At 39.4% G+C, this 14217-nt stretch overlaps 1 protein-coding gene across 2 annotated transcripts in view; it reads left to right on the forward strand.

Moving 5' to 3' along the window:
• The window catches only part of LOC126268028 (integrin alpha-PS5-like), a 554707-nt gene that overhangs the window by 16434 nt on the left and 524056 nt on the right, over positions 1-14217 (forward strand). The gene's annotated exons all lie outside the window — the stretch shown is intronic.

Below are 14217 nucleotides of genomic sequence, written 5' to 3' on the forward strand. Positions count from 1 at the left end.
GTGGTAAGTCCAGTGGTATCTATGGGTGGTACTTAAATCATGAAACTGGTGGGGAGAGCGACTGATTCATAATATAAAAGTTTGGCAAGGGATGAGTTCTTTCTTGTGTGTAGTGTGTATACCCAGAAGCACCAATGGCAGTGCTTCTGTCCAGTACCCTTCATGGCACAGTAGAGCAGCTTTTACTGTACAGTGACACCATTCCATTTACCATTACTTAATGGGTGATATGTGGTGGTATGGTAATAATGGGTGCCACAAAGAGAGCACAGTGCAGAAAATAGAGCAGACTGGAATTGTCAACCCTGGTCAGGGGTAATGGACACAGGTCATCAAAAGTGAGCCATCCAGGAGTCAATGAAAGCTGTTGCTGTTGACTCTACTGACATGTCATGCATGTAGGGGGATAGCTTCTATCTTTATTGTGATGCACTCAATGATTGATAGTATATACCAATAACCATCAGTTTTGGGAAGGATTTTCACCAAGTCAGTGTGGGCAAGGTGAGACACCCTTTTGGTATTGTAAATAGTCTGGGTGCTGGTTGTGCTTGTCATCTTTCTTTGTTTTCTAAGAAGGCATACACTTACATGTACATTCACTGCAGTGTCTCTTGATATAGGGCCAAACAAAATAGTCAGTAACAAGTTTTGTCATTTGTCAGATGTCAGGCTGCACTAAGTTGTGCATTTGGTCAAAAATGAGTTTCTGAAATTGGCTTGGTACTTGGGATCAAGTTTGATGTTGTGAGATGTCACACAAGATCTGTCTTATTGTTCCTGGTAGGAGTTCTTTCCAAACTTGAGCTTTATGATTGTGTCATTGAGTAGGTGTTGAAAATGTTTATTTGGCTCTTGAGCTACTGAAAACTTATCATAATTGATTATGTGTAGATAGCATTAATGCATGATAAATAATCAGCAGTGATGTTATATACATCCTTTATGTGATGCATGTCTACCAAGAATTGTGTGATGTAGTCGAGGTATTGGAAATAAGTCTTTTCGTGGGTTATGGATTGAGTCTGCTTGTGCCTGGTGGTACATGTAGGTAATTAGCGTTGTCCTTGAGTTGTTGAATTGACTCATTGGCCATGAGAAGTGCGTTGTTGTATGCTGCCCATTTGCTCATGAGACAGTAAGTTTTCAGGAGAAGAACCCAAGTAGTTGTTGGATGCTTGCCATCTCTTGCTGGAGGACTGCATCTATTGAAAACTAACTCATAATTTAATGATAATTGTGCATGAGGGAGCATACCAGCGAAGACTGTCACATTGGTGAGGAGGTTTTTAGTTCTTATATCATTAGTCCACTGCAGTTTCTGTTTCCCTTAGGTGTTCTCACCTTTTAGTGCTTCTTTTAGAGGGAGCTATGTGGTAGCTGTATGTGATAAGTGGCACAGGTAACAATTTGTCTTACTCAGGAAATAATGTAATTCTTGGTTGTCTTGGGGAGGGGTAGTTGATGAATGCATTCCATTCTTTGAGATGTTGGACTGATGAACACAGCATTAACTACATGACCCAGGAAGATAACTTCAGTTTGTCATACTGATCTGGTTTCCTTCTAAGATAGAACATTGGAAAGTTGTTTGAGTTGACCCTCATGAGTGTCATTATCGTGCTAGAAGATGAGTATGTCATTCACATAAGCATAGCAAAAGGGCAGCTTGAACAGATACTGTATAAGAACTGCTGCCACGTCTGGGCTCCACATTGAAACCATATGGCATAAAAGGATGTTAAAAAAGGAGAAACACTGTAATCACTGGTGTATGTCTTTTGAATATCTTACAGTCCAGAACACTGAATAAAGATGTGCGTGCAAGATACTACAGCCTTGTATACTGGTATTGGGTAACTATCGATGTTAGTAGGTATGCTCAGATTATGTAATCACCATACAATCTTAAAGTACTATCTTTCTTCTGTGCTAGTCTGATGAGTGAAGCCCATGGGCTCTCTGAGGGTCTAACTATTCCTGCTGCTAGTAGTTTGTTGACTGCTGCTTTCACTATGTGGAGTTTGTCAGGGGAAAGCTGGAATTGATCTATGTCTGAGTTGGGGCCCTGGAGTGGTAAGGATCCAGTGTACAGTACCATTTGTGATGGCACATTGAGCACAAGACACTCATGAAAGGTATGTGGGTCGCCACAGTTGTGGATTGGGTGGGGTAGAGTGGGGGTGCACTCATGCTTATTAGTGTTCAAAGGTTGTATGGGCAAGGGCACTTTCTGTGAGTCAGGTAGAGGCATACTGTGGCTAGTTTGTGTCTCTGCGATGAAGTCCTTGCCAATGGCTGGAGTTGGTACGCAGGTTTTGGAGATGGTAGAGTTTGTCAGACATTTTTGTATTGCCAGACATAGTGTTTCATTATTCATTTGGAGGCATAAGACTCTAAGCGGGTTCTGATGTAATGGAACTGGTTTTGTTGGATTTTTTCAAGCATGGTGATGGCAGTAGAGAAAATGATGCTAGTGATAATCAATTTCTATGCTTTGTCATTAGTTGTTTAAAGGAGATGCAGTGATGCTATGTTGCTTCTGAGGAAGAGCATGGCTGATGACACCAAAGATTATAAGCCAGTGTTGCCTTGGATTAATGTGCCATTGGTAGTAGCCCAAAATAATGGAGGAAAGTGGCTCCAAGGACAGGTTTATTAACTTATGTGATTTGAATGTTCCATATAGATGTCTTTTAGAATCCCAGATCTTTGGTGCATGTCTTGGAGCCATAAACAGTGATTGCAGAATTATTCACTGCATGAAGCTGCATGGCTGTTTTGATGTTGTCTGTGGTGGCTGGCATCAAGGGTGCCACACTAGCATCTGAGCCTGAATCATTTAAATAGTACTGCTGTCCTAGTTGCTCAGTGATATAGAGCCTCCCATTATTGCATGTTGACGAGGCATGCATTAAGTTCATTGGCATATGAAACAAAATGACTTGCATGGTAATCACAAGTCTGTGCACACAAGTTCTTTAGCTGGTGATAGGGTGAATGGTGTCACTGAACTGTATGTGGTATCAACAGTAGCATGAAGCTGTGGGCTATGGTATGCCATTTGTCAGTACTTTGTTTCATTGACTCAGCTGCAAGGAGATCACTGCCATGGGTGGAGTCGGTAACATCATGGTTGGCAGCAGTTGGGCTAATTCGACTGGCATGCAGAGCAGTGCATACCAAGGATTGTGCAGCTGATTATGCACAATAGTATTGTTATCAACTGAACTTATTTTCATAATGACAAATATACTATCTGCTAATTTGAGTTTATGGGCTGGCAGTTCCCATTCATTGGTAATCATAATGACCTGCACTTGAGATGGGAGTTTTGATACACACAGTCTTCACTATGTTTGATTTGGCATTAACTAAAGGTTGACTGCTGTTTGTAGTTGACACCATAGTTGTGATGATGTTCTGTTTGCTATCTGTTCATCATAGATTACTTGTAATAATTGCTCTTCTGGCTTCCTGCAGAGGCATTGCAGACGTTTTGATTTTGTTGTCAAGTATTTATTTTCCCTTGGTTGTGGCAAGTTGATACCACTAATTACATCTGCATCTTCATCCAAGTTGCTGAACAGTGTGACAAATTTAGTAGTATAACATATGATGTTGTGAGCAAGCAATTGTGAACCATATGGATGGCTAGTACAAATGAAGTGGCTGAATTTTAGTTTTGGTTCCAAGTTACAAGGAAGTGATTTTGGTGGTCGATTGAGGCCATTGTCATGGAAGAATGTCCCACAGCAGTGCAGTTGAATGTTGCATATACAGTGCAATTAGTAACATGAGGAAACTGTCTGTCTGCATGAGTGGATGTCTGAGCACAAGGTCAAAATTTCCTTCACACAGGATGATAGGATCATTATTCAAGGGAGATGCTTATGTGTACTGTCAAACAACAAGTCTGTGATAGGACACCATCGTCTTGCATTGTCAGATTCCTGCACTGCCAAATGTCACTGTTCTTTTAATTAAAGCACATCAGTGGAGAGCTGGCTGTGAACTACTGTATGCCACATCATTGCACTCATGGGCAAACATTGCAAATTGTGATGCACAATTGCTAGACGATGGTGGCATTGTTGTTGCATAGCATCAATTTTGGTACATATTTACCATGATTTGTGGTCATCAGAGCTCACCAATGTAGATCTGTATGGTGCAGGAGTGGTATAGCTAAGATACATCAAAATACAGTTCAGAAATGTACTTTATTTACAACAAACTGTACATGGTAAAACAAACTTGTCTGTTCTACATGGAAAAATAGGACACACTGTTTTAGCATGTGACCCAGTCAAAGATCATGTATTGTAAAGTAGAATCACCTGTCAGCAACGTTATGTGGTATGGAGTTCCCACACATATATTTTGAAATAGCCAACATTTTGCTACCTAAGTCGACTAACACATGCTCTGGCTTGCCATACACTTTTTCTTAGTTGTGGGTTGACACACATTCAGCTTCTCATCCATAATGAAATCTCCAAGTAAATATTTTTCTAAAGCCTCATTCTGATTTTTGTCAACTTTGTTCTGCGCTAGGGACATTTTCACCTCACTGATTTTCTTGATTAAGTGTCTCAATTTTTCTTTTCCTCTTGGATTGACTTTTCATCTGGTTGCTTTTTTTCTCTTGGCTCTTCATTTCCTATCATGTTATTCTCACCAAAACTGTAATTTTCAAACAACTCATGTTTTTCCTCCTCATCTTCATGATTTATGGAGCAGACTAATTCCTCCCTCCTTATACAAAATGTTATAATTTCTTCATCTTGTCTTTCTCATCCATTTTCACTGCTTGTGCTGATATTGTAACTATTATATTGTCTGTACCCCCACCAAGTAATATTTCTTCCTGATCATTTTCTTTTGAGTCAGCTTCTGATGCCAACTGGAGATCTAGCTCCTCTGAACCCTCATCTGTTTCTTTTATTTTGTCATCTATGCTTTTGCACCTTTCTCCTCCTTATATTACAAACATTTTACCCTCATATCAAGTAGCTCACTCCATCATTTTTCCATCACTTCCCAGGGCACTGCTCTTCTAACATAGCAGCAATATCAACTTCAGTTGCATTCTTTTTCTGGCATCCATTTTCCCTTCTTGGATCTATTAAAGATGATTTGGGGTTGGGGAAACCTCTAGTTTATAAAACTCCATGTCACTCTGTCACTGTGGAAAGAATTACAGTGGACAGATCATTCATACAGTTCATCTACATCTACATTCACATAGATACTCCTCAAGCCACCGTGCAGTGCATGGTGGAGGGTACCCTGCCTACCGCTACTAGTCATTTCCTTTCTGGTACCACTTGCAAACAGAGTGAGGGAAAATGTATATCTATATCCCTTCATATTAACCCTAATTGCTAGATCTTATCTTCGTGGTCTTTATGCATAATGTGTGTTGGCAGCAGTAGAGCCATGTGGCAGTCAGCTTCAAATGCTGTTCTCTAAATTTTCTTAATAGTGTTACTCAAAAAGAGTGCTGCCTATGCCCCAGGGATTCCCATTTGAGTTCCCAAAGCATCTCCATAATATTTACATGTTGTTTAAACATAGTGGTAAAATATCTAGCAGCCCACCCCTGAATTGCTTCAGTGTCTTATTTCAATCTTATCTGGTACAGATCCCAAACAGTCAATCAGTACTCAAGAATAGGTCACACTAGCATCCTATATGTGATCTTTACAGGTGAACCACTCTTTCCTAAAATTCTTCCAATAAACCAAAGTCAGCCATTTACTTTCCCTACTACAGCTTTCACATGCTTATTCCATTTCATATTGCTCTGCAATGTTATACTAAGATGTTTAAAGGACTTGACAGTGTCAAGCAGGACATTAGTAATACTGTGTCTGAACTTTAAAGGTTTGTTCTTCCTACTCATCCACATTAACTTACATTTTTTCACATTTAGTGCTAACTGCCATTCATTACACCAACTATAAATTTTGTCTAAGTCATATTGTATCCTTCTACAGCCACTCAACTTTGACACCTTATCACACATCATAGCATCATCAGCAAACAACCACAGATTGCTGCCCATCCTGTCCACCAAATCATTTATGTATATGGAGAACAACAGTGGTCCCACCACACTTCCCTGGGGGCACTCCTGATGATACCCTTGTTTCTGATGAACACTTGCTGTCGAGGACAATATATCAGGTTCTATTACTTAACAAGTCTTCAAGCCATCTGTGAACTTATTTCATATGTTCCTACCTTCATTAACAGCCTGCAATGGGCCACCACTTCAAATGCTTTCTGGAAATGTAGAAATATGGAATCTGCCTGTTTCCCTTCATACATAGTTCACAGTGTATCATGTGAGAATAGGGCAAGCTGAGTTTCACACCAGTTTCCCATGAACAATTCTTTTTAAAAGTATGACGATTTGTGGACATAAGCTTCTCAGGCTCAAGAAAGTTTAATATATTTGAATTGAGAATATGTTCAATGATTCTGAAGCAAACTGAAGTGACAGGTTCACACACACATATAATATGGCACACAGCTTTCAGCTTGCTTTAGTGGCATCTTGAGCTAGCATTCACACAGGATGCCACAAATTCTACAATGTTTCACAGGTTTCAATATGCCATCAACTATTACAATTGTTGGTACATACCACAATAATACATTGTTCTGAATACATAATTGATTAACAAAATGATTAAATTACAAATAAAATGGTGTGCTTAATACTATTTATATATTTTTTCAAAGCACTTCTTATTCAGCATGTAAGCAGGGTATTCTTCTAATGTGTAAAATGGTTTTTTAAAAGGAATTTCTTTACCTGAAATTAAACTTCATTGTGGGTAGTATCAAAACTTTACTGGGCAGTGCATTGGCTAATTTTAAACCAGCACGTTGTGGCCCCTTTTCATTAAGGGCTGTTCTGTGGCTGCTAATGTAAACTTTTTCTTTATTCCTGGTATTGTACTGATGTTAATCAGAACAAATGTTGGGCTGCAGTCTTTTAGCAAATAATATGGCTTTTCATGTTTACTACAGTTAGTACACTAGTATTTGGAAACAAGCTATGGCATAATTCCTTATATTTTGCTCCACAGATGATTCTTATAGCCCTTTTTTGAAGTAGCAATAGCTTATTTAGATTTGCTTTGGTTGTTGCTCCCCAAATTTCTATACTGTAGTTCAGGTGAAAGGAAAATAGAGCATTATATGTAGCCTTTAGGACAACAGTGTCTTTGCAGAACTTGCTAATTTTATATTAGTGATTTTCGATTTTCGAACACTACTTTAAGTTTTAAGCAGTACAAACTGTTTTCACTTACCCAAGTAAGATTTTATTAGGTCATTAGCAGTGTTTCTGATGTCCATATTCCATAGCTTTTATAAGGTGACTGTGGCTTTCACAAAGTCAAAAGCTTTCTTGAGGTCAAGGTATATACCTGCAACATATTGCTTGTTCTCAATGCCACTTATTATCTCTTCAATCAACTGAGTAGCTGTTGTGCTAGTTGGTTTACATTTTAAGAATCTATTTTTATTTTCAAACATTGGGTTGTGCATCTGGAGAAAATTTATAATTCTCCTGTATATGACTTTTTCAACTGTTTTGGAAAAGACAGGAAGTACTGAGATTGGTCTGTAGTTTTGAATTTTGAGTTTGTCTACTTTTTTATAGATTGGTGGTACTGAGTTATTTTAGTCTGCCTGGAAAGGTATCTGATTCTATTTCATCATTGACTGCTACAGACAGTGGTAGAGAGACATTTTGCCTACACACTTTTAATACATTATTATTGAGATCATCATGCCCCGCAGAACTGGAAGATTTCAGAGAGCTAATGATGTTAATTATCTCTTTGCAATGTATGGTGGCTAGATATATTCTATGCTCAGGTGGACTGCCTTTAAAATTATACTGCAGGTTATTTTGTTTGTGTTTTATGTTTGTCATTGATAGCTTCCCCTACTGAAAAAATATTCATTTGATATATTAGCAATTTAATGTTGATCTTTTACTACCATCCCATTGTGGCCAATATTAAAGTTCATACAGAATTTTTCTCTGCATGTTCTAAAACTGCTTATCACTCCCAAACACCAGTAGTAACACTGTGTGCAATCTGAAGCTTGTTTGCAGCATAGTTGCTCCTGGTCTATGTTAATAAATCTTTACAATATTATTGAGAAGTTTTGGGAGGCTTCCTTTAGCTTGAGATTTTGTCCATTATTTAGCTTTCCACTACTGAATAATTTTAATTTTTCCCTTGCTTCAATGATATCATTATTTATCCAGATACTTTTTTCTTTATATTTTTAGTGAGTTTAACTTTTGTGGTTACAACTGGGCATGTGGCATCATAACAGTAGTAGAAGTCAGCATTAAAGCTATCATAGGAAAAGCTATCATTCTCAATCCATGTATGTGTGCTAAAATGCAATTCAGTTTATTGCTCTTTTTATTACACATAATTCTTTTGTTTACATATAGTTTCCTTTTAGTGACAGAGGGCATTTCATTTACCTCCAATTGAAGCTGTACTGCATGGTGATCAGAGATGGTTAGTTTGACAATAGATGTACTGTAGGAAAGATGGGTCTTGTTTGTTAATATATTAACCAGACATTTTTGCTGTTGCCAATCTCTCTAGTTGGCTCATGGATAAGTGGGGTCAGACTGAATTCATCAAGTATGAGGTGTAGCTTTTTGGTGTTGGCATTATTGATCAATAAGTCTATATTTATATCCCCTATTATTATAGTATTTACATGACCACTTAAGCCAGGAAATGTACTGTGTATTTATATCAGGAAGACAGACAAATTTTTGAAAAATGTATCCATACATGCCACAGATGACCTATACATACTGATAACTACTATATTTTCTCCACCTCAATTTAAATTTATTGCAATAAATTCTGTGATTTCTTCTGTGCAAAATTCACTTATGTCAATAACACAGAAATTACTTGCTTTAACAGTTAAGAGTGCTACCCACCCCCAGACTTATTTTTCCTACTAAAGTCAGAACAGAATTTCATGGAGAGTAGTTGACTAGTGATAATTATGTCTTCAGTGTACCAATGTTCGGTTATGATGAAAATATCAGGTTCATCAAGACATGCAATAATATCCAGATCACTGTGTATGTTTTTCAGACTATCAAATTTCTGATGGGTGACATTAAATCTAAGTTTCTCCTGCTGGACTATAGAGGATGATTTAGAGCTACCAAACTATTCAGCAGGCTTTACAAGTTCTCCAGGTTTGCCTGTAGTGGCTGTTTGTGTGACAGATTCTGATTTGGTGGGTTGTATCATTCCATGGCAGTGTACTTATTTACACTGCTCTGTGGAGAATTTCATCTAACTTCCTCAGCAACTAATTTGCTGACAGTCTTTTTGCCTCTTTTATCATATGAGCGGTTGTGAATGCAGGTTATAGTCTATGAGGGGTGACAACATTCAGCTGCAACATTCAGCTGTTTTCAAGCTGCAGCCAGCTCCTCCTGCATCTGCATGCAGCATGCAAACACTATAACTGTCCTAGCAAGATTGATAAAAGAAGACAGAGGAGAGAGTGCCTTGAACAACATACTAAAAATCATTACCTGTGGAGTGAGAGCATGGTCAGCAGGTGGTTTGAGGGGGGGGGGGGGGGAGGGGGTTGTTCTTCTGGAATAACTGAAAAAACAGCACTCCTAGTGAAAATATTTCACAGTACAAAAGTCCTACTATAAAAGCCCCATTCATTTTTCCCCAGAACTAATAATATCTGTGTTGCAGGGGAGGTAAAGATCTCAGAATATTAAAAATCATGTTCTGATAGTATAATATTAATGCTTATTGTTAAATTATGTGGGTGTGGGAGTATCGATATTGACACAGCCTCCAGAGACCCTCTGCCATGAGAAGATAAAACTCTTTGGGCTGGGCAGAGAGGGAGAGTAGGGGAATCTGAGTCTTGGTCCAAGGCAGTTGCATGTATTTATGTTGGTTAATAAAAATTACATAGATATATTTGCTGCATTTGTTATTTATGGTACTCGTAAATATGATCCTGTACTACAGCTTACCCACATTGGTGACCTTGTGTCAGTCATAAAACACACCATTTTTAGAATTTTTTTCATCATGACAATGTGGTACCAACACAACACTCTGACCATTGCACTATTTCTGGATTACAGTGATGGAAGGATTGAAGTACAAGATTTTAAATGTTCTCAGTCTACACAGACAATATAGAAAACCAAGTATGCTGATGACTCCAGGATCATCTCTATTGACATCATCAAACCTTTAGTATATCAACAATGTCTACCCCTTACAAATCCATTCTCACACCATGAGTACAACTCCACTATTAACAGTGTTACTAGTGTAAAATGATTACGGAGTATTTGTAGGAACGTTTTTGCATTATCTGCACCCATGTGCAATACAAACATGAGTACAACTCCACTATTAACAGTGTCACTAGTGTACAATGATCACAGAGTATTTGTAGGAATGTTTTTGCATTATCTGCATCCATGTGCAACACAAACATTTGCGTACTACCTTTCAATATCTATCCACATGTCACAAACGTGGCAATGTTGCTTCACACTACAGACTTACTTTTAGATACGGAGATTATTACCTTCATGGGCATTGCTCTTGCTTAAAACCAAGTGCAACATACACATGACACAAGCTGCATGTGTCCTACGTCTTTTGTGTCATGAAATGCAAATGTCCAGTCATTTACCATTTTGCCACAACAAACCAGGCTTCACAAACAATTAGCAGCCACCTAGCCTATTTCAAAAGACATTGCTGAAAAATCAACCTTTGCATCATGTTTGAGACTCAGTATTCATCTCAAATTGCCACCTTTCAATTTCACCATACCCAACTTGTGGTTCATAATGACTGACAATATTTTTACAACAGGAGTACTCAATGATGAGACTAGATATCTTAGATTACTCTGGTATCTAGTGGGTCAAATGGAAGCCATCAGTGACGTCATACTGTCACTGCCTCAAACAAATGAGTACAACATAGTGTAGTTCACACTCCTAGAATGCCTCTCACCTACACTTTAATATCAAGTACAAGACAGCACACAATCACACAACTGGTGATATCTCTGTCCAATTGTTGACTGTGCCCATATGCCAGACAAGGTACTATGGACATTATGAATGGTTAAAGTACCAACCGAACTACAACTAGTGATGATTACACATGTGTCTGTTGATTAATAAACAACCAGGATGATGACACATGAGGTGGCACAAGGCATTGTCATCTTCAGTGCAAACCACTGCCAGTCAAGCCAGCTCAACACAATCTGAGGTTGATGTTACACTTCACCATCTGGTTCCAACACACTGCAGGAAGACAACCCCACCCCTGCCATGGAACAAGGACATACCCACCAAAGTGACCTCTTCATGACTGCCATTCTACTGGTTTCAAACCACCTATGGACAGACAGCTTGAAAATGTTGAAAACCAAGTGAGTTCCCAAAGCTTCCAACAGGCTGAAATAGGCACTTTAGTTGACTCAACACACCATATTTGCCTTGCACATTTTTGAGAAGATATCAAAGGACATCAAATGACTACTTACACTGACCACAAACCACTGGTTGATGCCATTTGAAATATCTCCCAAGGTACCAGCCCTTAGCAGTATGGAAGCTTAGACCTCATCACACAGTATACTACTCATTTTCAATACATTCAAGGTGCACAGAACATCATCACCATTTATCTGTGCTGAATCTGTGCCATATTCTTGCAGTATGATTATGTGTGTATGGCAGCCAGTCAAGCAAAAGACTCAGTCATCAAGGATCCTCTCAATGATACAGCTACAAATCTGGGGATTGAATGTTGTGCTCTGCCCTCCACTTATACAATACTGCTCTGTGATGTTCCTCAAGAAAGACCATGGCCAGTAGTTCCACTCACTATGTGCCAATAAAAGTTTCTCAGATTATGCAACCATTGCCATCTGGGCATCAAAGTGTCAGTACAATTAGTGACGGACAGGTTTGTGTGGCCAAGCATTAGGCATGTCTGCTGTCATTGGGCAAGGATTTGCCTTGCATATCAGATTTCAAAAATTAACTGCCATACCAACCACAACTCTGTTTCCTAATTCCTAAGACTAGATTCCATCATGTCCACTTGGACACCATTAGACCACTCACAGATTCTGAGGGATTGTGTCACCTACTTTCAGTCATCAATAGAATGTGTCGTTGGATTGGAGCAACTCCCATACATGACATCACTGGCAAAATAGTTTCATGTGCCTTCATGGAAACCTGGATAGCTCATTTAGGAAAGCCTGAGTTGGTCTCTAATGATCATGACCAATAGATCAAGTTGGGTCTATTCAACCACCTGGGCTGGCTCTTTGGGATTACCCACACATGGACAGTAGTATAGCCTTATAGAGAAGTAGCATAGGACAATGAGGGTAGTCCTAATGTGTCACATTGATTTGTGAACTGAAGCACAGCTCTGGGTTCTCTGGATCTTCTCCGCATATAAAGAAGAAGCAGTGTATGGGGAACTGCTAAACGTACCAACTGACTTTGCACAACCAGTTACTGATGGCCATCAACACAACTTACTGGCACTCGTACAGCATGCCCATCAACATATTCAGAAGAAGCACTTGCCCCTCCTGCTGCCCATACAACCCGCAAGACCTTCACATACAAAGAGCTTTCTAAGTGTGAATTCACTGTGGTGAGGGATGATGTAGTTTGGGCAGCCCTGAGCCACCATACCCTGGCATATATCAGGTACTCCAATGTGGGCTGCAGACATTTGTTGGCAAGCCCACAACAATCACCCTCTCCTGCCTTGGGCCTGCCTGAGTGATCACTCATGCGACAGCCATGACATGGCTGATCAAGTGCACCAGTGCCTTCACCTTCTCACCCACTTTTGCATTTGGCACCATGCCAGAATAACAACATATGCTATATGCAGCACCACAAGAAATGAGCTGGGCACTTCTGTCTGTATGCCAGCCACAACACGTCCAGTCAACCCCTCCTGTGCCAGCTGCACACATTGACACAACAATCGGCGGTACGTCCAGCCGGCCTCCCGCATGCCCACTATATGCCCTCGCTCAAAGTCCGTCAACTGCACATACGGTTTACGCCCACGCTGTCGCGGCATGCTACCAGTGTTAAAGACTGCGATGGAGCTCCGTATGTCACAGCAAACTGGCTGACACTGACGGCGGCGGTGCACAAACACCGCGGTTCCTGGTGTGTCCGCTGTGCCGTGCGTGTGATCATTGCTTGTACAGCCCTCTCGCAGTGTCCGGAGCAAGTATGGTGGGTCTGACACACCGGTGTCAATGTGTTCTTTTTTCCATTTCCAGGAGTGTATAACCAATGTGGAATGTTATTGAAGATCATTGATTTACTTGTCAAAGTCTAAATTTGCATGAATGAAAGCTGATGAAATAATACTCGCATTCTGGCTCAAGCTAAAATTGCAGGAATGTTGAGACATGTTTTGGACAGAACAAATTAAACAGATGAGCATAACTGATTAAAATTGTCTACTTTGTTTATAATTAATAAAAAATTCAATCTAGTTTCACCATAGGCTCTCATGAATAAATCAAGCAAATGAACCAACACAATTTGTTATGGTTGATAATATGTTCTGCAATGGCTGCAAAGAGTAAGGAAGTGCAAGATATGGTGGTAACCAGAGATGAGCATTATTAAAATAAATTTCTATCTGTATAATCATTCAAATAAGTAGATCATTCAGATGAATTTATTTTCCAACTTACCAGTAAAAATGAATGATATATAATTTCATCATGTTTTAATTCTTTACTTCAGTAACTCTTTTCTTCAATAACTATAGTTGGAGTCATGAATGATGGCTGCCAGGTTTAGGATTGTTCTGCGCACCTTTAAGTCACATGTTCTCTGACAGCCAATGAGCCTTCAGTAGTGTTCTGAGCACTCTGCAGTGAATGATGTGTGCAATGCAAGCATTAGAAGTGATTGTAGTGAGTTATTTAGTGAATTTGTATTTGATTTGTTGTGAGCTGTCATGGCTGATGGTGGTGATGACTGACAAATTCTACACAAGCAAAAGTGGGGCATAATTTCTGGGACACAAGTTTTCATCAGGTGCAAAGCAAGTGCATGTGCATACCGCAACTGTT

Source organism: Schistocerca gregaria, chromosome 4, assembly GCF_023897955.1.
Source record: "Schistocerca gregaria isolate iqSchGreg1 chromosome 4, iqSchGreg1.2, whole genome shotgun sequence".
NCBI lineage: Eukaryota > Metazoa > Arthropoda > Insecta > Orthoptera > Acrididae > Schistocerca > Schistocerca gregaria.